Below are 27,409 nucleotides of genomic sequence, written 5' to 3'. Positions count from 1 at the left end.
TCTAAGTTACAAATTTAATTTTCTTTATAGTTAGAGGGCTACTCAAATTACCTATTTCATATTGGGTGAGTTATAGTTGTTTGTGTTTTTCAAGCAAGTGGTTCATTTTGTCTAAGCTGTCAATTTTATGTGTGTAAAACTGTTTGCAGCATTCCCTTATTCTTTTGGTGTCTGCAAGGTAGGCTGTAATATGTTCTGTTTCATTTCTGATATTGGTAATTTGTGTCTTCTCTCTTTTTTTCCCTTGTCCATCTTGTTTGTCAATTTTATTGTTTTTTTCAGAGAAACAAGTATTTGATTTATTGATTTTCTTCTACTGTTTTTCTGTTTTAAATTTAATTATTTTCTCATTTCTGTTCTTATTTTATTTTCTTGTTTCTGCTTGCTTTGAGTTTCTGGTGGGAGATTAGATTATTATTTTGAAACTTTTACTCTTTTTGAATAGACAAAAAGTTAAGTAAACAGATAAAGTAAAAAGTAATGTGTAAAGTATAAATTTCCCTCTCTTCATTGCTTTAACTATGTCTTATGAAATGTTTTATGTTGTATTTTTATTTTCATTCCTCTATCTGTGTTTAGAATCATTTCAGATAGTGTTATAATTTCTGCTTCAATGGTAAAACTTAGAAAATTTAAGTGTATTTTTATTTTTATCTTGAAACTTCCTTTTTGATCCATGGATTATTTAGAAGTGAGTTTCCAAGTGTTTGGAGATTTGCCTATTATCTTCCTGTTATCCTTTCTGGATTAATTCTTTTATGGATGGAGAACACACTCTATATGATACCAATTCTAAATTTGCTGATGTTTGTTTTATGGCCTATCTAGGTGTATGTTCTGTGGGCATGTAAAAAGAATTTGTATCCTGCTATATTGGGGTGGACCATTGTACAAATATCAATTACATGCTGTTGGTGGATGTGATTTTCAGTTCCTTTACATCCTTAATGGTATTTAGTCTAGTTGCCCTATAAATTGTTGAGAGAGGGGTACTGAAGACTCCAACTAAAATTGTTGACTTGTCTATTTCTCCTTTCAGTTTTATCAGTTTTTGCTTTACACATTTTGCAGTTCTGTTGATCAGTGAATACATAGGTTGGTTCAAATATAAACCTGTATTAGTAAATATAGGTTTACTAAGTGTTAGTAAACCTAATATTTAGGATTACTATATCTTCTTGGTGGATAGAACCTTTTATCATTATATAATATCCCTCTCTGTCTCTAGTCATTTTCTTTGCTCTAAAACTTATTTCATATAATACAGCAGCTTCTGCTTTCTCTTAATGAATGTTTTATAATACATATTTTCCCATTCTTTTATTTTCAATCTGTCTATATTGTACAATGAAGTGAGTTTCTTGTAGATAGCATATAGGTAGATGATTTTTTAATCTACCCTACCAGATTTTCTTTTTTAATTGTGCATGAAGACCATTTAAATTTAAGGTAATTATTGATTTGTTAAGACTTAAGTCTGACATTTTATTTTCTGTTAGTTCTTTCTGTTTTAAATTTTTCTGTTTTCTTTTTTCTGCCATCTTTTAAGCTACATTGTTGATTTTTTATATTTTGGAACATTATCTAAATTCATTTTTGATTTATCTACAGTGTTTCTAAGTGCACATCTTTGTATAGCTGTTTGATTGATTGCTTTGTTATATTATATAGATGTAACTTAACATCAGTCTTCTCGTGTCCCCATTTTCTTAGTTTGAGTATGTCTCCCTTTGCCCTAACCCATTTAAAATATAATTGCCTTAATAACTTCCTCTATCTGTGTTTAGAATCATTTCAGATAGTGTTATAATTTTTGCTTCAATGGTAAAACTTAGAAAATTTAGAAGAGAGATTCTATTCTATTTACTCATATTTCTACTTAATGTGTTCTTCAAGTAGTAAGAACTACAAACAGGTCCTTCCAGATCAAGCTCTATTCTTTTAGTTCCACTGTCATTGAAACTAATGAAGCAAATATTTTGTGATGGTTTCAATGCCAAAAAAATCTGCCACATGCCTTTTTAACTCAATCCTACAATTTTATAATGGTATGTAGAAAATTGAAGTTTACCAATGTTCTTTTACGGCTAATTTTATTAGAAGTCTTCTGGCAGTTTGGAAAGTGGGAAGTAGAGGCTGGCTGCAAACAACAAAGCTGATGTAATTAGTTTCTCTCTCACAGATCCAACAAGAACAAAAGCATCAAGGTTGGTTTGCTTCTATTATATATGACACTTACTAATAAGCCATGCTATATATAATCTGAATATTTGCGTCCCCCAAAATTTATACATTGAAATACGAACCCCCTAGGTGATGGTGTTAATGGAGGTGGAGCTTTTGGGAGGTGACTTGGTCACGAGAGTAGAGCTTTCATGAGTGAGATTAGTGCCCTTGTAAAAGAGGCCCTAGGGAGCTCATTAGCTCCTTCTGCCTCGTGAGGATGCAGTGAGAAGGCAGCTGTTTATGAACCAAGAGGGCTTTCACCAGAAGTCACTTTTGCCAGCTCCTTGATCTTGGACTTCCCAGCCTCCAATATTGTGAGAAATAAATTTCTGTTGTATATAAGCCATCTAGTTTATATTTTATTACAGCAACCCAAAGGGGCTAAAATAGGACAGACACATGGGTACACTTCAGGTAAGGGATCCTTAACACCAAAATCTATTTTCATTTATTTATTATCAATGAAATATAGATAGGTAGTCAGGTTAATTAAACTGTATTAGAATAATATAATAAAACTAGAAAAACAAATAAGCCAAATGTGGTTTTTAATTTATTATCAGCAATCTGTCATTCTTTAACTATCCTATCATTTTATAGAAATGAATAGTTGAAAAAAATGTTAAGCCTGTAATTTATTCCACCTTAGGAATTCTTAGGAAACATAAAGCAATAGACAAATCTCTTAAGTATTTATGCTGTATATCAGTGTCATGTCTGAAATTTGGCACAGCAATTTTGAGGTCATGAAGCGTAGAAACTTAAAAAAAAAGATTAACATTTAAAAGTCACATGCAGTTTCTATCTCAGAAAGTAGAATCCTTTTTTTTGCTTTGAGAAACTGTCTTCATCCCAAGAAAACCACGTAATAGGCTCCTAATTACACAAAGATAAACCAAAGTATCTGCCCATTTTTTCTGTGAAAAAAGAAATAATAAAACTACCCATAATCTGAAAGCAGATATTTTAGAGAAGGAAGCTAAATGTTTGTTTGGTATAGTAATATAACTTTTATTGGATCAAAGTTCTAAGCCTTAAGCCTGCAGATTTTATTGCTTTTATGAGAAGATTGAGAATGTTTCTGCAGGGATTTAGGTGACAGGAATAAATTCCTTTCTTTCTGGACCTTGGAATTGTTGAGTATTCCTAGAGGCAGGGGAAGGGGGTGAGGGTGGGGTCGGTAGGGATTTCTGTATTGCTAATGGAGGACTGAGAATTTGTTTAGAAAGTGCCTTACCTTGTAAGGAAATCTAACCCTATAGGAAAAGTTTCAAAAGTTAGCTGATGGTTTCTACTACTTCTTCTGTTTTTTTTTTTTTTTTTTTTTTTTTTTTTTTTTTTTTTTTTGACAGGGTCTTCTTCTGTCACCCAGGCTGGAGTGCAGTGGCATGATCACAGCTCAAGTGGTCCTCCTGCCCCAGCCTCCCAAGTAGCTGAGAGTTCCGACAACAGGTGTGCACCACCACGCCCAGCTAACTTTTTAAATGTTTGGTAGAGACAGGGTCTCACTATGTTGCCCAGGCTAGTCTCAAACACTTGGCCTCTAGTGATCCCCCTGCTTTAGCCTCAGATAGGAGGCCAAAGTCCTGGGATTACAGGCATGAGCCACCACACCCAGCCAGTTTCCATTTCTTAATGGAGAATTAGAGTCAGGCTCTATTTTAAGATTGTCAAAGTGGTAAGAATGAGAAACAGCCCCTGCCTACATTGCAGCAACCATAAGCAGAGCCAGCAATGGTGGGGCATAGTAGCTTGATGAGGAAGCAAAGCAGATCATGAGGAAATTTGCCTCTCAGCACGTGGATGCAGAGTATGAGGAACCGCTCATACTTAGAAATGACTAAGGGCCATGATAAAGCCAACCAAACTCTTGGGATCCAAGATTTCTCGGTGTCCATTCTGGAGTGGAATTAGTCTATCTGCACTTTCAACAAGCTCCTGGACGCTTCCAGTGCAGTCAACACTGGGGCCTCATTCTACTGGAGGTCATAAGGCAGTGGTTCTCATGATTCAGGATGCTTAAGGATCTCCTGAGTGCTTGCTAAAAAGACAGAGAGATCCCAGGCCTCCAGTCCAGAGAGACTGATTTATGTCTCTCATTTTAGTAAGCACTCAGATAATGCTGATACAGACAGTCAAGACAACACTTCAAGAAAAATAGCCTAAAAACTTACAGCATTTTTATCAGGTATTAATGTGAGACCTATAGAAAAGAGTCAAGTCAAGACTTGACTTATTTATTTTCTGTGACTTGACTTATATATTGTCTTATTTATTTTCTCACATAAAATAAGACAATACATTTTAGCTCTTTACATCTCTGGCTAAAACCTATTCTCTAATCAGTGATGACTCTGGAGCTTCATTTTGGAATAATTAGCTTAAATGTGAGCACTAGAAGCTATTATCTTAATGAATTCTTCTTAAATATCAATACAATATGTTCCTGTTTATATTTTTTAAATCAATTATAATTTTATTTTTTTCCTCCATCCACAATTTTTTTTTTTTTTTTTTTTTTTTTTTTTGAGACAGAGTCTTGCTCTGTTGCCCAGACTGGAGTGCACTGGCATGATCTCGGCTCACTGCAACCTCTGCCGGCCAAGTTCAAGTGCTTCTCCTGCCTCAGCCTCCCGATTAGCTAGGATTACAGGCATGCACCTCCATGCCCAGCAAATTTTTGTATTTTTAGTAGAGACAGGGTTTTGCCGTGTTGGCCAGGCTGGTCTTGAACCCTTGACCTCAGGTGATCTGCCTGCCTCAGCCTCCCAAAGTGCTGGGATTACAGCCATGAGCCACGGTGCCCGGTCACAGTACGTTTTGAATGCCTACTATATGCAAGAAATAATGCATAATAGAGAACACAATGTTAATTTAAACAAACTTGTTTCAGGTACTTTAAAACCAGTGAGTTTTTAGAATTAGTGAACTAACACTTATTGGCCTTCTGGCTAAGATAAAGTGTAGATTAGAAGTAGTGATCTAAAGATACCTGCTAGGTATTCTGTTCCATGGAAAATGTGCAATTACATAGGATTTAAAAATAAATATTTTCTTAAATAATGATTATGCACATAATTCCCTCCCTTGTACACTGCAATTGGATTTTAAGTCCTTCATTTATACATTACTGTAAATCTTTTCTATTTGCTATTTTAATGATTTCCCTAATTCATTTTAGATAATTTGTAAATGTGTTTTTTGAATTTTTTATATAATAACACTGTATCATGCTCAAAATTACAGGTTTTTTTTTTTGTTTGTTTGTTTTGTTTTGTTTTTAACTTAACTAAGTCAAATTCTTTTTAAGGGAAAAAACAGGTAGGTACCATTGTTAGATGGGGATATTGCTATTGGAATACATGAACGTTCAGAGCGACAAAAGCTAGTTTTTTCTTTGTTTGTTTGTTTGAGACACAGTCTCGCTCTGTCGCCCAGGCTGGAGTGCAGTGGCACGATCGCGATCTCAGCTCACTGCAAGCTCCGCCTCCCGGGTTCACGCCATTCTCCTGCCTCAGCCTCCTGAGTAGCTGAGACTACAGGCGCCTGCCACCACGCCCTGCTAATTTTTTGTATTTTCAGTAGAGACGGGGTTTCTCCGTGTTAGCCAGGATGGTCTCGATCTCCTGACCTCGTGATCTGCTCGCCTCGGCCTCCCAAAGTGCTGGGATTACAGGCATGAGCCACCGCGCCAGGCCGACAATAGCTAGTTTTAAAAAATTCACTTCCAGAATGTTAACACAAGAGGAGTTATTTCAGATAGCTTGGAGTCCAATTCTTATTACAGCAGTATAAGTATTTCCAGGAACAAAGGCTTCTCCTCTTAGAGTTCACATTTACAAACAACATGATAAAAGCATCTTTGAAATATGCTTCTCTGTTTTGACTTCAAATAAGAAGATATTCATTCATGAGCTTTTATAGGATTTGGTGAATTCTCAAATGTCAATACTGGACCAATATTTAAAAGGAACATTTAACTAAACTTTTTAAATAAGTGGTTCACAAAATTGCTTGATATGTGCTGTGATAATTTTTACTCATTTTAATTAACTGCACTATAAATTGCCAAATTCAATCACTAGCGGGATAATGCATGCTGATCAGATCAAAGGAGTCACATAAAACTGTGAGGGAAATGGAGTCACATTAAAGCTATAATTAAGTATCTCTTCAGTGACAGAGGACAAATGGAAAGATAAAGTAAATCATTCAGTCAAATGTGGCCCCAAAAAAATGGTGGCAATCAGAGCTTAGAGTATGAGAATTAACCCATTAGCCAAATGATGAGCCATGTTCATACCAAGCTCCAAAAGGCTTTTCTAAGAACCATTTATCTATCCAAATATCTCCATCTTCAAAGTATTCCATTACTAAAAGTATTATCAGAAACTCTTAGCCTTCTCTTTTGGAGTTATCTGAATTTCGTGTTTGACTTGTTTCAGTAGACTAAATGGAAGATATGGGAATGCAAGAGAATGTAAGAGAAAGGGTACATGTTATTTGTAAACAACATTTTGTCTTATAGTAAAAGGCTGACAGAGATACTCTATATTCAATGCCTGAGGAATCATGATTTCTAAATGTCTGGCGGAAACCTCGTTTACGTAATTCTAATTTTCATTAACTGTGTTAGAGTGTTGTATTTACTGGTTCATGGCACTTGGCTTGAATGTTTTTGCTGAAGTTTAGTTGGACTCAGGCAGTAGAAACTATGATAAGTCAAAACATAGAAATAAAATCACGTTATATTATTGATAAAGCCCATACCACACATGAAAATATGAACTGTTCTAGTGAGGAAAATTTCATGTTCAAAAAAATTTAGAAATTCGATTCCAAAGTGTTCAAGGTCATTCATGATTCAAGTCAGTGTGCCAAGAACTATTATATCTCTATACTATTTCTTAAAAATACTACATACACATCCTCAAAGGAGAAATTATTGAATCAATAAATAAAACCCAAATAATTGTGTTTAATATGTCTTTTGATCAGTCACACATCTCCCATCTTTTCTTCCACCTAAGAATAATGGCCTTATCATCTGATACTTCATGCTTTTAACCCATCTCTTTTTTAAGCCTTTCATAACACTTCCTCCCCACCTTTTCCTATTCCCGTCCTAACTCTTCTGGTCCCTCTACCATATTTCATTCCCTTCACCAAGTGGCAGACAGTGCTAGGGATTACTCACCATCCATTCTCACCTTCTTCTTTTTTAGCATTGATTTTATATGAGATATACATGTGCTAGGTTAAAAATATTCATCTGTCGGTCTCCCAAGTAGCTAGAGGTGAGCATCTGACTCAATTCTAGCCAATGAACTAAAAGCTGAAGTTAATTAAATGAGTCTTACCAAAATAATTGCTTTAATCAAAGTGTTGGGAGCAACTTTTAACTTTCATTCTCTCCTTTTACTTCTTACCTGGAATTTGAATGCAGTGCCATCCTTTGCACACAAGGACTCAGGCCACATGCCAAAGACAGCAGAGTAATAAGGAAATGGATCCTAGAAAGTTGATGATTTTCTTAAATGGCTTCTTGCTGTATCAGAAAAATGAAACTGCTGTTTGCTTAACTCACTGTAAACAGGTTTCTTTTTCTTTTTACTTTTCTTTTCTTTTTTTTTTCTGAGATGGAGTCTCACTCTGTCACCCAGGCTGGAGTGCATTGGCACAATCTCGGCTCACTGCAACCTCCACCTCCCAGGTCCAAACAATTCTCCTGCCTCAGCCTCCTGAGTAACTGGGATTACAGGCGCCCACCACCACGCCTGGCTAATTTTGTATTTTTAGTAAAGATGGGGTTTCATCATGCTGACCAGGCTCATCTAGGACTCCTGACCTCAAATGATCCACCTGCCTCGGCCTCCCCAGGTGCTGGGATTACAGGCATGAGCCACCGTGCCTCACCCCCTTTCATGTGTAATCAAATGTAGTATTAAACCAAAACAAATAGGAAACAAGTGATCTTTCTCCTTATATTAACATGTATATAAATGTTTAAACTAAAATCTTTATTTTTCTCATGCATCAATATTTTTAAAATAAATATAAATAAAAATTTGTTTTATAAAATAAAACAAATATCAAGCCAAAAAAAGTAACTATACACAAATTGTTAAATATGCATTTTGCTAATTTTGGTTTTTGTCAGTTTTGTTGTTGTTATTGGTTTTTTTGCCCTTGATTAAACAGTTTTTTAATATTATATGCCATAAAAACAAAAATTTAATTGTAGTGGTTTTTAAAAAATATATAGTGGCTCATTTTTTGATATCCCTCCTCAAAGGGGAAATCTATGTCCTTTCCCCTTTGAACTGGAGCAGACTTGTGTCTTCCCTGTCTTCCCTGTTACCAACAAAATTCAGCAAAAGGGACTGTGTGATTTCCAAACATGGGTCAGCAAGAGCAATGCAGCCTCAACCTTGTTTGCCTGAACACTTGCACTCTGAGCCTTGGGTTACCCAGTAAGAAATCCAACTACTCTATAGCCACCATTCTACAAGGATGCCACATGGACAGGCGCTTCTATAGGGAGTCCTAATCCAAATTCTTCCAGCCCCACTACCAAACAAAGGAGTGAACAGGACTTCAACCCTTAGCAATTGAGTCCCTCTCCTGGCCTTTGAGTCTTTTTAGAAGTGACCAGACATCATGGAGCAGAGACATGCTGTCCCCGTTGTGACCTATCCAAATTCCTGACCTACAGAATTTGTTAACAAAATATAAAATTGATTTAAGATCAGATTTTACAATGATTTGTTTTGTAAAAATGGCAGCCACAACACTGGGGAAAGCTACTTCCCCACATTTAAGAATATGGAAAAAAAGAGATAAGTTTCTCAAAATGAAACAATGACACACATCAATGACAGAAATGGTGTCTGAGAGGAATAAAGCAATAGTAAATACAAACAACATTTTATATTTACATTGTGTCTTTTGACTCCACGGTACTCAGGACGTATTACAAACTTAACTAAGTCCCTAACAACAAAATACACAGAAATCTCATTTTATGTGTAGGGGTGCTGAAATTCACAAGAAAGATAGTTGAAATAATCAGAAATAAAAATCTAAAATCAAAAGATGACATTTAACTTTTTTTAAAAAAACTTTATTTTAGGTTTTGGGGTACATGTGGTTTGTTGCATAGGCAAACAGGTGTCACAAGGGTTTGTTGTACTTATTATTTCATCACCCAAGGTATTAAGCCCAGTACCAAATAGCTTTTCTGTTCCCCTCTCTCCTCCCACCCTCCCACTCAAGTAGACTCCAGTGTCTGTTGTTTCCTTCTTTGTGTTTATAAGTTCTTATCCTTTAGTTCCCATCTATAAGTGAGAACATGCGGTATTTGGTTTTCTGTTCCTGTGTTAGTTTGCTAACTTTCTTTGTTGTTTTTTTGTTTTGTCAGCTCCGTCCATGTTCCGTCCACAGATATCTTGTTCTTTTTTATGGCTGCATAGTATTTCATGGTGTATATGTGCCACATTTTCTTTATCCAATCTGTCATCGATAGGCATTTAGGTTAATTCCATGTCTTTGCTATTGTGAATAGTGCTGCAATGAACATTCACATGCATGTGTCTTTATGGTAGAAACACTATATGGTCAATTTATATTCCTCTGGGTATATACCCAGTAATAGAATTGTTGAGTCAACTGGTAGTTCTGCTTTTAGCTTTTTGAGGAATCACCATACTGCTTTTCACAATAGTCAGACAAATGTCTACTCCCACCAACAGTGTATAAGTGTTCCCTTTTCTCTACAACCTCATCAGCATCTGTTGTTTTTTGGCTTTTTAGTAATGGCCATTCAGACTGGTATGAGATGGTATCTCATCGTGGTTTTGATTTGCATTTCTCTTATGATCAGTGATTCTGAGCTCTTTTTCAAATGCTTGTTGACCACATGTATGTCTTCTTTTGAGAAGTGTCTGTTAATGTCCTTTGCCCACTTTTTAATGGGATTGTTTGCTTTTCTCTTGTAAATTTAAGTTCCTTATAGATGCTAGATATTAGACCTTTTCAGATGCATAGTTTGCAAATACTTTCTCCCATTCTGTAGGTTGTCTGTTTACTCTGTTGATAGTGTCTTTTGCTGCGCAGTTCTTAAGTTTAATTAGATTCCACTTGTCAATTTTTGCTTTCGTTGTGATTGCTTTTGGTGTCTTTGTCATTAAATATTTTTCTATTCCTACATCCAGGATGGTATTGCCTAGGTTGTTTGGCAGGTTTTTTATAGTTTTGGGATGTATATTTAAGTCTTTAATCTGTCTTGAGTTGATTTATGTGTATGGTGTAAGGAAAGTGTCCAACTTCAATCTTCTGCATATGGCTAGCCAGTTATCCAAGCACCATTTATTGAATAAGGAGTCATTTCCCCCATTGCTTGTTTTCGTCAGCTTTGTCGAAGATTAGATGGTTGGAGACGTGCGGCATTATTTCTGGGCTCTTTATTCTGTTCCGTTGGTCTATGCGCCTGTTTTTGTACCAGAAACATGCTGTTTTTGTACCAGAAACATGCTGTTTTTGCTACTGTAGCCTTGTAGCATAGTTTAAAGTCAGGTAACATGATGCCTCCAGCTTTTTCTTTTTGTTTAGGATTGCCTTGGCTATTAAGACTCTTTTTTAGTTCCATATGAATTTTAAAATAGTTTTTTCTAGTTCTGTGAAGAATGTTGTTGGTAGTTTGATAGGAATAACACTGAATCTGTAAGTTACTTTGGGCAGTATAGCCATTTTAATAATATTGTTTCTTCCTATCCATGAGCACGAGATGTTTTTTTCATTTGTTTGTGTCTGCTCTGATTTCTTTCAGCAGTGTTTTGTAATTCTCATTCTAGAGATCTCAACGAATCCAGGAATTGTTTTTTTAAAAAATTAATAAAATAGATATGCCACTAGCTAGGCTAACAAAAAAGAAAAAAGAGAAGATCCAAATAAACACAATTAAAAATGATGAAGGGAATTTTACTATGACACAACAGATATAAAAACAACCATCAGAAACTGCTATAAACACCTCTATGCACACAAACTAGAAAATCTAGAAGAGACTGATAAATTCCTGGACACACACACCCTCCCAAGACTGAGTCAGGAAGAAACTGATTCCCTGAACAGACCAATGATGGGCTCCAAAATTGAATCAGTAATAAATAGCCTACCTACCAAAAAAAAAGAGCCCAGCACCTGATGGAGTCACAGCCGAATTCTACCAGATGTACAAAGAAGAGCTAGTTCCATTCCTACAGAAACTATTCCAAGAAAGTGAGGAGGAAGGACTCCTCTTCAACTCATTCTATGAGGTCAGCATCATCTTGATACCAAAACCTGGTGGAGACACAAGAAACAAGGAAATTTCAGGCCAATATCCTTGATGAACATCGATGCAAAAATCTTCAGCAAATTATTCGGAAACTGAATCCATCAGCACACTGAAAAGCTAATCCACCAAGATCAAGTAGGCTTCATCCCTGGGATGCAAGGTTGGTTCAACATATGCAAATCAATAAATGTAATACATCACATAAACAGAACTAAAGACAAAAACCACGTGATTATCTCAATAGACGCAGAGAAGGCTTTTGACAAAACTTTGAACTATGTATTGAAGGAACATACCTCAAAATAATAAGAGACATTTATGACAAGCCATAGCCAACATTATGCTAAATGGGCAAAAGCTGGAAGCGTTCCACTTGAAAACCAGCACAAGAAAAGTATGCACTCTCTCATCACTTTTATTAAACATAGTATTGGAAGTCCTAGCCAGAGCAATTGGGCAAAAGAAAGAAATAAAGGCATCCAAATAGGAAGCAAGGAAGTCAAACTATCTCTGTTGGTAGGCAACATGATTCTATATCTAGAAAACCCAATAATCTCGGCCCAAAAGCTCCTCCAGCTGATATACAACTTCAGCAAAATTGCAGGATATGAAATCTGTGAAAAATCACTAGCATTTCTATATACCAACAACAGTCAAACCAAAGAGCCAAATTAGAAAGGTAATTCCATTCAAAATTGCCACCAAAAGAATAAAATACCTAGGAATACAACATTGAACTTTCAAAACACAATGAAACTTTTAATTCAGTAAATAGCATTCCTTTCAAGAACAACTGATACTTATCCTCCTCTTACCTCCTCCCCATTATAAAAACAGCAGCATCATTATGATCATGATCATCTTTATTTCAACTTTTAACCCAAATGCTGAAGGTACAGTTAATGAAATGCCATAGATTTCTATATCATGTTATGCATTTCTTTTATTTTTTATATTTAAGGTTTGATTTCATCTATTCCCATTGGGGATCACAAACTTTGTAAAGCAGAACCAATGTCATGAAAACTTGATCTATCACTTAGATTGTTACACTTAGCTAGACTATAATAACCCACATTGAAAATAAAATTCCATTACTTGAACCACTGTCATTCTTTCTATTAAAAAGTTGAAGCATACTGTCTAAATACCTTATTCTCTAAAAGATTTCCCTATGCTTTTTGTATTTATAACATAGAAGCATTTCTACAAGATGGTTTCAAATGACTCTGTATATTTCATTCCATAATTATCTTCCTCTTCTGCTTGGTGTGTCCAAAGAGGCATGCAGATATAGATGGGATATTGAAAACAAAGTGTCATGGAAACCAGATTCACTGACAGTCAGCCAACTGCTTCCCTTTAAATCATTCCTTTGAAACAAAGTTGAAAATTATGAACTTTTTCAAGTCTTGACATTGTCCTCCTCCAAACAACCCACTCATATCATTCCAAGGGTTTTGTTTACTGTCATGTACAGACAGCCTACATCCTCTCTGTGGCCTGAATTGCTCAGATTGTTGTCAAAATTCACTCAATTCAGTATTTTTTAATATACCTGTCCTAAAATTGTGAAGCTTCTCTCCACAAGTTTAGTATTGAAAAATTGAAATTGGGTTACCTGCTTTGTGCTGACCATAAAAGGTACAAATTTTAAAAATATGAGCATAGATTTTAATGGACTAGATAATAGAAAAAAAACTTAAAGACAATCTGGTAAATTTATTTATGTTAGCGACAACAGATATATTACAAAGACTTTTTTTCAGTCTTCAGTGTAGCATTTTATTGACTTGTGAAGGCATGTAGATTTTGCCAAGCTCAATGTGTCAGGTAATTGTTTGAAGATTTAAGATTCCATATCAATGGCTGAATTTTAGATTATATAGGCTTATTTCTTAATATATTTTAATCATTAGTCACTTCCTATTTTCGTTTCTCTTACACTCTTTGAATATTTCAAATATCTTTAACAGAGTTTGCCTTCTCTGTATATCAGAAATAACTTTTAAAATATTTCATTAAAGAAATTAATTTTTCACAAATATAATTTAGATGAAATTACTTCTCTTTGAGTAAAATGGGATTTTATCCCATGGTTTGTATCTAAGTTGATTTCCAAAACAGTCAATGCCTTATGCTTTGTAATGTTATTGTTGGCTATTTATTAAGTTCATCTATTGGCATGACACTTGAATTTAGAAAACATAACAAAGTATATTGCAATATTTCAGGAGTTAATACTTTCAGAAAGCAAAACACTAAGTAATTAAGGGTGGACAAGCATTTTAAGATTATTCAATTTTCTAACAGATTTGTTATAATGGTTATGGTAGTTAGCACTCTTGAGATCAAGTGCTGTATAATGGAAACATGTGTTTATTAAGTTTCTGTTGAGTGTCTTCCAGTGCTTTATAAGGAAGAGTGTGCTGCTTTAATTGAGACAGTGCCTAAAACAATACAATAACATTTTCTTATAATTAATAGCCTGACTGCCAAATATAATTAGAGAATCTCCAGGTTTCTGCCAAAAAAAAATCAATTTGGAAACCTAGCACCAGCAAGTCCAGGTATAGTAAGAACATTAACATGGTGGTCACTGTTACTGAAGCCTAGTTTTGTGAACTTTCTCAGAAATCCTTCTCAAGTCCTTAATTCACCTACCTCTACTTACCAGGCTCCTGCATTTTTATTTATGCAAGCTGTTCCTATATATATATTGTTAGACAGGTCACACTGAACTATAGTCCATGGTATATACAGTCTGTCTGTCTAAGATTTGAAGTTATCAAGGACAGGAACACATTTTTTTTCATCCTTATAGCAACTAACACTGTATCTAAAATAGAGAAGATACTAATATATGGAAATGGAATGGAATGTGAAGTAGAGCAAAATTCTGACACAAAGAGGCATGATAAGATAGTCTGTATGGAAGTATATTATTGTCAACACTGCTGTATCCATAACACATGCCACTAAGTTTCTTAATGCTTTGGTTTCACCAAAACTTACAAAATTTAGTAGATTGAAAGGTAATAGAAAGTACACTTATTTCAAATGCCACTTTTTATTGTTTGCACATTTAAATTTCATAAATGTAATCAGCAATATAAAAAGACAACATCGATTACCATTTAGAGTAAACAACTTGCTTCCACACAGGGATTTCTTTAAAAGATATATTGTGGGTCATCTTGATAAGCATTAATCAAATTAATATATATGTGGAGTTAATCAGCCTAACCAATCTGTCTTTTTTAGTAAACTAAATTAAATATGTACAATTGTCACAGTAAAGGTCTAGTCAGGGAGATTATATCACTACACGAAAGCATGACTTCAAATATAAATAACAGCCATGACATGAAGTCAGTGAGATCTTGCCAGAGAGTCAGGAGAATTTAGAAAACATTTGTTTCAGGTGAACTCAGACCTACCTATCCTTCTCAGAAAGGAACACAGGCATTCTGCCTACATACTCAAGGATGTGGCTGAAATTTTACCCGTTATTCTGTTACTCAGGTCATTCCATTAAAATGAAATTAAGAAATGCCACAACAGTATAAATTTTTATAAGAATAAAATTAATGTATGAGTATATCCAGATTTTCTTTTTATTCAGCTAACTAAAAAGATTTCTGGAATGACCCATTTGATGGATGTATTTTGCTCCCCACCCCTTTTCTCCAGGGATCAACTCTTTCAGGCTTTGCAATATGAAACTGAGCAAAAATGAGGAGAGGCAGAGGGAAACTAGGCTTATAAAGTTAGGGAGGGGTGGAATTTCTCAGAGAATTTGGGATATGAGGCATAGGACTTCTCGTGTGTAAGGGAAACAGATGAAGAGAGAATGGTTTTTCTTTTTAAGTGTTATTCTCATCTACTTATTCTTCCCCACCCAGTCCCTTCACAGTTTTTAGAAAACCAAATAAAGAACTCTAAGATTGAAGGACTGTGAAGCCCACCTTTTCAGGATTACATTGCATAACAACAAAGAACAGAGGGTTTACATAATCAAGATTCCTCAGGATAAGTACATTCTGCAAGGCTTCTGAAGAGGCAGTATTATATTACAGAAAGAAAATCCATGATAGGAAGTCAAATAAACTTCAGTTTCAAACCTGTTTCTCCTACCTACTCATTATACAACATTGAGCATGTTACTCTCCTTGTTCAGAGATAATACTGAGATTATGCAATTAAAATACATGTAATCCAAATATATACAATTGAAATATTATATAGAAAGAGCATGATTCATATTCAAGCTGTTGTTAAATGCCTATTAATTCTAATTGTGAAGCATCAATTGTCAATAAAGATACCCTTACACTATTAGCTTGGAGCAAAATTAATTGCTGTTTTTGCCATATTTTCTCACTGAGCTTTTTGTCAATTGCTGAAAATAATGTGTACTTCAGGAATGTAATTAACAGTAGCACTCTATAGCATTTGCAGCACAAAAAGCACTTTTTGGCCGGGCGTAGTGGCTCATGCCTGTAATCCCAGCACTTTGGGAGGCCAAGGCGGGAGGATCACGGGGTCAGGAGATCAAGACCATCCTATCCTGGCCAACATGGTAAAATCCCTTCTCTACTAAAAAAAAAAAAAAATACAAAAATTAGCTGGACGTGGTGGCGGGCGCCTGTCGTCCCAGCTACTCGAGAGGCTGAGGCGGGAGAATGGTGTGAACCCAGGAGGCAGAGCTTGCAGTGAGCCGAGATCATGCCACTGCACTCCAGCCTGGGTGACAGAGCAAGACTCTGTCTCAAAAAAAAAAAAAAAGCACTTTTTACAACTTTTTTATTTGAGTCTTACCACAATTCTGTTAGGTATGACTCAGTATAAACAGCCCCAATGTATAGATAACCTGAAGCTCAAAGAAGTAAAGGAGTTTGTACAGAGCCAGCCAGCCAGCCAGCCAGTAAGTAAAAGAGTTGAGGCTTGCATCCAAATCATCTGAACCTAACTTCTGTGATATTTCCACCAAATCTCCACAGTTGCAACGAGGCTATATCACATGAAATGCAATAAAGATGTAAAGATAGAACATAAGTTCCTTGAGAAGAAGCTGATCTACAGCATGGAATATCAAAGGAAAAGTTCCACTATCAGAAATTGTCGAAACAATCTCTGTGGGATTCTCTAAGCAGAAAAGCAGTGTCATTCCATCTGTACACACGGAATATACAGCTTCACAGGACAGGTGCTTTTGCATAAGGAAATAAATATCGATGACCTTGCTGTTCCTGTGCCTAACCCCAGCCCCTCTACCTCTTTGCCTGGCTACATATTAAGTGTGTTTTAAAATTCGGTTTGAGCATCTTTTCATCTCAGAAGCTTTCGTTTATCCTTAACCCCACCCCAGGCTAGTTTAGAGGTCCATCTGTCTTCCCACAACATTGTGTTCATAAGTCCATACAGCCCTTGCATGCACCAGAACAGGAGTTCAATGAGGGACTTTTGTCTTGTTCACTCTGTGTTCTTAGCATGTAGAACAGTGCCAGGCATTTTAAAATGGGTGCTTAATAAATATGTGTAGAATGAATTAATAGAACCTATCACTGCTTTTGAATTGTTGAATGTCTGGGTCATCAGTATACATATCCCATGAAAATACATGCTTTCCCATATCTGTGGAATCAGACCCTGGTGTAGATTCTGGCATATACAAACATTCTATAAGTATTTGTTAAATAATTCGTACTCAGCACCAGGCACTAAGTCCATTATGGACATTAACTCACATATTCTTCATGATACTCTAGGAGGTAGTTACTATTGTCCTTCCCATTTTTCAGATGAGAAAACTCAGACACAGATACATGAAAGAGCTTGCACAAAGTCACACAGCTGGAAAGTGGTAGAGCCAACATTATCAAAAAGACCAAGAGATAACAAGTGTTGGCAAGGGTGTGGAGAAAAGGGATTTCTTGAACACTGTTGGTGAATGTAAACTGTTGTAGTCATTCTGGGAAACAGTAGGGAGGTTCCTAAAGAAATTAAAAATAGAACTACCTTCTGACCCAGCAATCCCTCATTTGAGTGTATATTCAAAGAAAATGAAACCACCCTTCATTAAAGATAGCTACACTCCCATATTCATTGCAGTGTTATTCACAATAGCCACATATAAAAACGGCCTAAGTGTATTTCAGTGGATGAATAGATAAAAAACTGTGATTAACAAATATACATATGTGTGTGTGTGTGTGTGTGTGTGTGTGTGTATAATGGAATATAATTCACCCTTTAAAAAGAAAGAGATCCTGCCACTTGCCACAACATGGATGAAACTAGAGGACATTATGTTAAGTGAAATAAGCAAGGAATAAAAAATAAAAATTGTATGATCTCACATGTGGAATTTTTTTAAAAAAATTTAGGTCAAGTATGCAGAAACAGATAATAAAACAGTATTGCCAGGTTGCCAGTATTGGGAGGAAGCAGAAATTGAAAGATGTAGGACAAAGGATACAAAGTAGCAGACATGTACAATGAATAACATCAAGATCTAATGTATAATAGGATGATTATTAATAATATTGTATTCAGGAATTTTTGCAAAACGAGTAGATTTCAACTACTCTTGCCACACACACACACACAAATGGGTAACTATGTGAGATGATGGAGATGCTAATTTGCTTCACTATAGTAACTATTTTACTATCTATTTGTATCCCACTAGATTATGTTGTATGCTATATATAATATAAAATTTATTTTAACAGGTAAGGAAATAACGAAGGGAGGGAGGGAGGAAGAGGGGAAGGAAGAGAGGGAGGAATAGAGGAAAGAATGAGGGAGGAAGAGATGAAGAGAGAGAGGGAGGAAGAGATGAAGGGAGGGAGGGAGAAAGGAAGGGAGGGAGGGAGGGAGGGAGGGAGGGGGAAGAAGGAAGAAAGGAAGGAAGGGAGGAAGGGAGGGAGTAAGGAAGGAAGGAAGGAAGGAAAGGAGGGAGGGAGGAAGGGAATGAGGAAGGGAGGAAGGGAGGGAGAGAGGGAGGAAAGAAGGAAGAAAGGAAGGAAGGAAGGAAGGAAGGAAGGAAGGAAGGAAGGAAGGAAGGAAGGAAGGAAGGAAGGAAGGAAGGAAGGAAGGAAGGAATCGGGACTAAGACTACAATCCAGGCAGTCTAGCTCCAGAGTTCATCCTCTTAACCATTCTGCTCCATTGAATACATTCATGAATGAACAAACCAACAAAATAAAGATATTACAGTGATAAATGCAGTAATAGAGGTTTGAAGTAGTGCTACAAATACAGATGAGGGAGTAATTAATTCTGCCTGAGGATGGTGGAAACCTTCATATAACAAGTAACATTTTTGTTAAGCATTGAAAGGTGAAGTGCACTAGGCAACAAAGGTAAGTATTTATCGCAACTTTACATGTAATTTATTGCAAACAATATTATCTATTTGAAATCTAAAGTTTTAATAGTATTTTTATTTGTTAGCGATATTAACTCTAGTCATCATTTTAATTCCTCAGTCACTTCTCCTATGATGCATGCCTCACATTTTTTTCTAATTTCTTTGATAAAGATAACATTTGGGGGAAATGCAGACTTTTATCTTTGTGAGGTAGTTTGTTTTTGCTGATGATTATGAAATGAACTAGAACTGAGATGGAAAATATGAAGTAATTTTTCCTTCTCTGTTTCATAAGATCTGCTTTGGCTCTTAATTCAGAGGAGCTTGAAACTGTAAACTGATCACTCCAGAGACCACCCATTCATTTTACAAGGTTCACATCTGGTTTTGCCAAACTTCCTTTTGAGAGCATGCCCAGTCCTCAAAGGAGTCCTGAGAAGGAAATTGGAGAAAGGGGAGATAGGAAATGTGGCCCATTGTGTCCAGAGAGTGTGATAGGAAAATGGGAGTCACACGGATGTCTTGGACATGAACTGACCACCACCAGAACAGCATTAGGTGTCAAGTTCCCCAAAATGATTCCTACTGGAGGTTAGATTAGCTAGAGCTGATTCTACCTCTGCAGCCATTTGGCATATTCAGGGAACAAGGCTTAGCTTGCAAGTGTACAGCTGCTGAGCTTGCAAAATGAAGAAAAAAATGTGAAAAACATCTGCAAGCATGTCATTCAAAAAAGGCCTTGAGATAAGTTAACTCTTAACATGTGAAAATCAGGACTTGAAGGACAAATAAATTTTGTGTTATTTTACCCAGTTTCTGAATTGTGGAAGGAGAAAATAATATACTCAACTTTATCTCTCTGAAATACTTGAGTTCCTTTCAGCTCTAAAGGTCACTTCTGAATATTTCTGACAAATAAATTTTAAATTAATCTCCATAAAACAAAGCATCTACATTTCAGCTTGATACCAGAAAAACTATATCCTGAATGAGAAGTTTTGTACTACACAGCATCAGTTTATATTCTCTTACAGTGGAGTAAGGTCACACATTTATCCCCTAGCTACATGCAGAAGATAATAAATAAAACACAAACACAGGACAGGCTGACCCCCAATTCGGCAAGCATAAGCAAGCATTACCAGCAGGGCTACTGCTAGCACCATGGGCTCTGCATGATGTCATAATACAGTTCACTGTTAAGGACAGGAAGTAGCCCTGGAGGACTTAAGATATCCAAGTAGTTAAAATGATGCAATGCATTGCTGAAACATTAAGTAAACTTCAACACTGTCATCTCGCTGTTGGATAGTGCTCTATTTGGCAAAATATAATAATGTTGAAACAAGATCATTTCACACAATGACAACTGCAATAAACACAGAAAACAGGGTGATGTGTGAAAGTATGTACTACTTACATAGGACAGGGGTGGTTATTGTCATGAAAGATCCCTTGGGAAAGGTAATACTTCAGCTGAGTCCTGAACAATGAAGAACCATAGATGTGAAGATTAAGGGTACTGAGATTATGGGGAGAAGGAACGACAAATTCACACAATTAGTAAACAGTAGTGCTGAAAACTTAAACTCAGTCTTCTACTCTTTCCATAATCTCAAACTTTCTCTTTTTACTTAGTAAATGACAAACCATGACCAATAGGTAAAACAGCACCCATGAGGTCAAATTAAGGCTATCATAATATTCTTATCTACAATCTTTTTAAAAAATCAGTATTGAAATTAATCACATGTTCCAATTAAGAGTTAAATATTTTTAATTTTAATCAATATGAAATCATTTTAGTAGAAAATAACATGTATCCAAATTAAGGCCCGTATTTGAATATTTAATTGCAAGTTTTTATCCCTCAAACCATTTTTATGAAATTATTTGCCTTCCAGTAACACAAGAATAAATATACAAGCCTTGAGTAAAAAAGATAACTTCTTTGCTGCGAACCTAAAACATCTCTTTGAAAAAGCCTATTAAAAAGTTTAACTAATACCTTAAATACTAAAACCTTAATGTGACATTTAAGATAGTCTAGAATATATATATATATATATATATATATATATATATATAGCGCTTCATCCCCCAGTCTAAATATTTTGGATGGGTATCAGAAATTGTCATCAAATGGGGGAAAAAAAACAAATACTATTATATACAAAATCAAAAATGTCAAAAACGTGAATTCAGAACATCAAAATCAAAAGCTCTAGCAGGGTACCACTTATAAGAAGACAGTACTTCATAGTAGAAAGATCTAGACTGGGAGAAAGTAGATTTGGCTTCTCTTTTGACTGTCGCTAGCCAGATACAAGACCTTAGAAAATTGGCCCGGCGCGGTGGCTCATGCCTGTAATCCCAGCACTTTGGGAGGCCGAGGAGGGAGGATCACGAGATCAGGAGATTGAGATCATCCTGGCTAACATGGTGAAACCCTGTCTCTACTAAAAATACAAAAAATTAGCCGGGCGTGGTGGTGGGCGCCTGTAGTCCCAGCTACTCAGGAGGCTGAGGCAGGAGAATGGCGTGAACCCGGGAGGAGGAGCTTGCAGTGAGCCGAGATCGCGCCACTGCACTCCAGCCTGGGCGACAGAGAAAGACTCCATCTCAAAACAAACAAACGAAAAAGACCTTGGAAAATTAATTTACCTCCTCAAATCTGCTTTTTCTTGTAAAATTGGTGTAAAAACATTTGTTCTTTCTACCTTGTAAGATTCCTGTGTGGACCAAGTGAAATGAAAACTGGAAGTTTACAAAATATAGTACCACCCAATTAAAATAAACAATAACTTTCCCCCTCCCATACACACATCTCTCCCTAAAAACATTAGCTAAAATCATCAGTGCTGGGCCCATCACCAGCTGAAAAAGAAAACATACTAAAATATTTTTTCAAGTTCACCTACAAAAATTAGCAGTTGTGCACTAAACTATAAAGTTTATGCATTTATATCTCATGACACATTTAAAAGTTCTTCACTACTTAGGGCAGGATTATTAAAGAATTAAATTCATTTCCAATTCTAGACTGTTGGCTTTAAAAAGCAACCTTAAAAGTTTTCCAACTCTCAATACTCAACATTTTTAGTAGAAGATTTTTGCTTATTTACCATATGCAATTGTGACTAAAAGTGAACCTGCTTGTTTTATTATTTTGTTCTCTTCCACATTCTCGGTGCTTATCAGTCACTCTTACACCTCATTACCTGGAAAGATGTGCCTCAGAATACACAATAAAGCATCTCTCAGAGGTGCCTGACTTCAACAAGCAGCAAGTCACTGTTTTCTCTGTTTCAAATGGAAATCAGTGTTGCCTTAAGAATGCTGGACAATACTGTCAGTTATCATCTATCTTTTATGGAAAACATTCAAGATCAAATTAGAATTTGTCCTTGCCTGGCTAATCTTTCTTTTATTTTAGATAATCTGTTAAAAAAACAAAACAAAACAAAACAAAACAAAAAACATTGAGGCTGGGGACTTGTTTTTCACAGATTTGTATTTTTATTTTGAAATGTTAGGTAATGGTAGGCTATGTTTTGCAGAAGTTGCTATTTAGTAGGCTAAGCATTGGTTTTAACTGCAGACTTTTGTTCCTTGAATCCTTAGAATCCTTTAATACTAAAAATGATTTCAATAGACTATGAGGTTCTTAGGAAAAAAAACATATTTTATTTAGCTTTTATCCCCAATACCTAACCCCATGCTTGTCACATCAAACTGGCATCCATTGGTAATTCTTGTATAATCAGGGATTTCACGGAGTCCTTGATATTAATCACTAAGGTGACCTACTTCTAAACAATCTAAGCTTCTGTAATATTCTGCCCTCTCAGAGTTAAACCACAGTATTTCATGAACTGAATTCCCTACTGTCAAGCAACTCTCACTAAAACTAAACAGTTACCCTATGCATGATTCCAATTTTTAAAAATGTTTTTCCTAATTAAGCTGAAATTTCCAGTTCATGTGTATGCTGGAGGTGAATATCCATATTCATCATATTATACACACCATTTGTCTTTGAGAAATTTTGAGAAAGTGTAGTCCTGTGTTTAATAGTGTGAACTATCTAAAGAAGACAACTGTGTGTGTGTGTGTGTGTGTGTGTGTGTGTGTGTGTGTGTGTGTATAATTTTCAAGTACCAATCCTCTTCTCTGGCAGGGGAAACTTTCTAGCTACATTTAGTTGATGATTTACTATGATTTAAGGCTTATGTCACTTACTGTTTTCTTTTTTTCTCCTTACATATTTTAAAGGGTTTTTCTGGTCTTCATCTTGGTTTTTCAAATGGATATTATTTTAACTTCAAAAGGGACTGTTTTATTTTTAGAAAATAATGCTCACATCCACAGTGGCACCTTGTTGGCCTGAGTACCATGGGATAAAGAAGTCTGAGACCATGCTCAGTTTATGAGATGTGTGGCTATTTAACTCAGCATCACCACCACCACCTTTAAAGATCTCCAAATCCCGTTCCCTACATAGTTCCAAGATAGTGTAATAGCGAAGAGTTAACTCCAATTTTGACATTTGACTACTGACAGTTTTTCAAACCCCACGACTCCCCTTCTGCCTTCTGTACCGCATCTGGGAAAGCTGAGAAAGCCTGGTAACAGCTTCCTTTGTGCCAGTGGGAAGTTTAAACTGTGCAAGCTCTGGCCTATGGATGTGCAAAAATCATGACAACTCTACCTCCTAACCACAATAAAAGCCAAACAGGCTCTATCCCCCTTCAAGCAAGTTTTTGGACCTGCTTGGAAGCATGCCCTGCTCTCTCCACAAAGTCTCATTATGTAGCAAACCTTTTTATACTTTCTTGATACCTGTATGGATATCATTAGTCTTGATATTCAAATCAAATTTGGGGTGGAGGATCATCTCATTTTTACAAGATGACCACAAGTGCCAAGGAAAGATCATAATTCCCCAGAGGCAGATGCAGCCACATCCATGAGCAGACATGAGATTCACTGCAGCTTTAAAGTGGCCCTTTGCAAACCTCTCACTTAAATGCTGCTTATCAGGACAGTTGCAGAAGAGTTCCAGAGAAGCCTGAGATTTACAGTGGCTTCCAAGTGAGCTTGAAGAACCACTGCTTCGGTGGTGTCCTAATGGTGACTTTCTTGCCTTTTTTCTCCAGTCCGTCAATGATTCTATAAATCTCAAATTTCCTACTAGACCCTCCATTCTTGGAATATATAGGGGACTTCCATTTTCTGGACTGAAGGCTGACTGAAAGAATCAATCAAAAACAGGAACAACCAAGTCTCAGACTTAGTCTGCAGATTGACACTCAATAAATATTTATCTCATGATGGCAGACTTCTCCCTTATCCATGAGAGTCTTAGTCAGCAAAATGAAGTAGCCTGAAGAAATTGGTGCCAATTTAAGGGAGAAAGCTATCACAGTAATTCTGGGGAGTAGTTAGGTCAAGAATCTAAAGGAGGAGAGCAGGCAATATTCCACAGGTGATATCAAACCTGGAGCCAGAGATGAAGCTAGAAGGGAATGAGATATTATATGGATGTGGGTAAGGAAAGGATGCATTTTTCAAACACAGTGAATCTTTGGCAAATATGCTGAACAATTTGCTGTTGGTAAGACCAAGTTTTATTAGCCTACGCTCAAATTTTGCTGTTCTCTCCTACGTATCTTCTAAGAATCGCATGGCTCCCAATTCACTGTGCCTCAACTATCATGCGCTGCATAATAAGACCTGGCTGGAATGGAGTCCATAGACATATCTGGGAGAAAAGCCAGCTATGGATGCCCAAGGAAGCAAGTAAGAGCAGCTCCAAGGCCTAAAGTTAAAATATACCTTTGTTGAAGAGTCTCTAGGGCTGATTTCCAGAAAACCAAGTTACAGACCAAAGAATTTATATGTTTCTGGAAGGCAACCCCCTTGCTCTTGTTTTTATAAATTCTCTGGGCACTGTGTTGCTGCTGAAATTGACTTTAATGTCCATGAACTTCTTGGGGGAAGTCTGTCTTTAAGACTCTTTAAAGCCACTGAATAATTTTTTACATTATTTTTAAGTTTTATACCATTTTGTCTTATATATCTGCAGAAATCAGCACCTCCCACCTTGACTGAAACTCCCTTACTATGTTATTCATGGAATCATTTGCCACTGCTGTGACCAGTTGTGCTTCAAAATATATCAGTATCACAAATTAATGACTGAAATCTTCATTGATGTCTTCAAGTAAACATAGCCAGAATTTGTCTGTTTATTATTTTTCATGATTCCTCTTTTAACCCTTAATGATAACTCCTTCATCTTCCAATCCAAGATCTGCAGCCCCTTTTCACTCAGCTAAGATGATATGCAACTTACTCTGGTTTTCTTTTCATTTATTCCTAAGATAAAGAGAAAAGATTAGAAATTGCAAGGTGTTTTCATAAGTTTCAAATCTACTAAAAGAGGAGATACAGGAGAACTATGCAGAGCGGAATTATTTTGCTTATTGCAGGCTAAAATCAACTTGTAAGATAGTGGATAAAAACATAAAATAGCAATGACATCATAACTGTACATTTTTGCTGAAGCATTAGGTACATCTATAGCTTTGTCCATTGTGCTTGAGGATGAAGTTATCATTAATATTGTCTTCTGATTCCTGATTCCTGATCCTGAGTCTGTGGCTTTAGAAACAGCAATGACATGAGAGATATCATTAGAGTTCCATCTTGGTGATGGTGAGTGACCAGGATGGCAGAAAACAAAGTAGGACACTGGTAATCAATACTGGTAATCAAATGTTTTAGAAACAATAATACAACAGAAATAAATAAGATTATAGCTTCATCCAAATGTAAACATACCAGTTTGCATGCTCTTTGACATAGACACATAAACACAAAGTAATATTCTATCATACTCAAACCCTTTGACTAATGTACATTCATATATGATACATGATAGACCAAGAAAGATTCAGAAACATAGCTCTCCCAGATGCATTGACTGAGACTGACAATCCCCTAGAGCACAAACATTCATGTATATTTAGGCCCACACTACCCCAGCGTACACTCACAAAAATATTCTACAACTGAGCCACTGCTAGTGTTCAGAAGCCCTTAGCCATGTAATAAGTCCACTCTCTGTTATATGCACTTATCTGTAATGTAATTGTGTAATGTGATCAATTTTATCCTTAAGTATTTCGTCTCTTTTCACTGATTAACAGCTAAGTTCCTAGAAACTTATTTTGACAATCTTACTGATGAAATATTCACAAGAAAAAATTAAAATAAAAACTGAAGCACACTTCAAATCACTGAGTGCAAAATATTGAATCATCTTTTACTACCACGAAATTTCTGTTACTGTTTAGTCTAGTACTCAGCTGAAAGTTAAATTTTCTTGAGTACTTTTAGAACAGAGCAGTCATTTAAATAGTAGCATTTTCCCCTTTGCTTTGGATTATGGTCTGCATAGAAGTACTTTGAAAGCTAGGAAATATTTCTACTCTAATTAAAGCATATAAACACTTCAGACTAAATGTAGGCATGTGAAGTTCCTATTCAATTTTAGGAACTGAATACTTTGGGGAAAAAAATTAAAACAGTGGCATTAAATAGTACATAATTGACAGAGTTAAGGAATAAAAGATCAGACATAATAAAGTATATATTGGGAATTCAGGAAAAGCCCACAAACTTGCAGAAACACGATCTTCATCTACAATAGCTAAGGCTATTGACATTGTTAGCTGTGACATAACAGAGGGTTTATCCAAAGGTCCTTTGTAAAGTTCATCCTAGGTTTTGCTTTGTATTTAAAAATGGAATCTTATACATGTTAATTATACTATTACCCTGCTGTTTTTAGTACTAATGCAAATTCATAAGGCTTGATGTCCCTTCAAAGCAATTGGGATTTCAACCTTCAGTTCACCTACTGATGTCACTATGTCTCTTGAAGGAGGACAAAATCCAAGGCCCATATATAAATTTTATATGCTGTTCAACACCTACGTGAGAGTTGTTCTGATAATAAATTATATTTAGAAGACTCTTTTTGCATGTTTTCAGATTAAAAACCTGATATAAACATGTCAGAGTTCATGGTTGGTAAAGTGCTGCATTTCAGTACAGTCAGTGGACCAGAAAACTGCTGTTAGACATAAACTGCTTACCACACTGATAAAAAACAACAGCTGTGTCTAAAGCAAAGGTCCTACTCAGTTAGGAGTGTCCTACAGACACCAAGAGTAGCAAAAAGACTGAAAGATGAGTAACCATTGTAAAGTGTATCAGCTTTTCATTTTTTGGTGCCCTGAGTTAGAATATTCAGATGGCAATAATTATTACATTTTTAACCAATAATAATAATATTATCTTTTCTGGAATGGCTTACTCAACCTCCATTTTCTTCTCTTTCTAGTTGAGAAGCTGGAAATCTAAAATTTATATTTCCCAGACTCCCTTGCAACTAGGGT

At 36.0% G+C, this 27,409-nt stretch overlaps 1 long non-coding RNA gene across 2 annotated transcripts in view; it reads right to left on the bottom strand.

Moving 5' to 3' along the window:
* Window positions 1-27,409, bottom strand: part of LOC126961162 (uncharacterized) — a 716,366-nt gene that overhangs the window by 551,170 nt on the left and 137,787 nt on the right. The gene's annotated exons all lie outside the window — the stretch shown is intronic.

Source organism: Macaca thibetana, chromosome 8 (assembly GCF_024542745.1).
Source record: "Macaca thibetana thibetana isolate TM-01 chromosome 8, ASM2454274v1, whole genome shotgun sequence".
Classification (NCBI taxonomy): Eukaryota; Metazoa; Chordata; class Mammalia; order Primates; family Cercopithecidae; genus Macaca; species Macaca thibetana.
The sequence above is the reverse complement of the archived record's forward strand: the minus strand, read 5'-3'. Positions and strand labels throughout refer to the sequence as shown.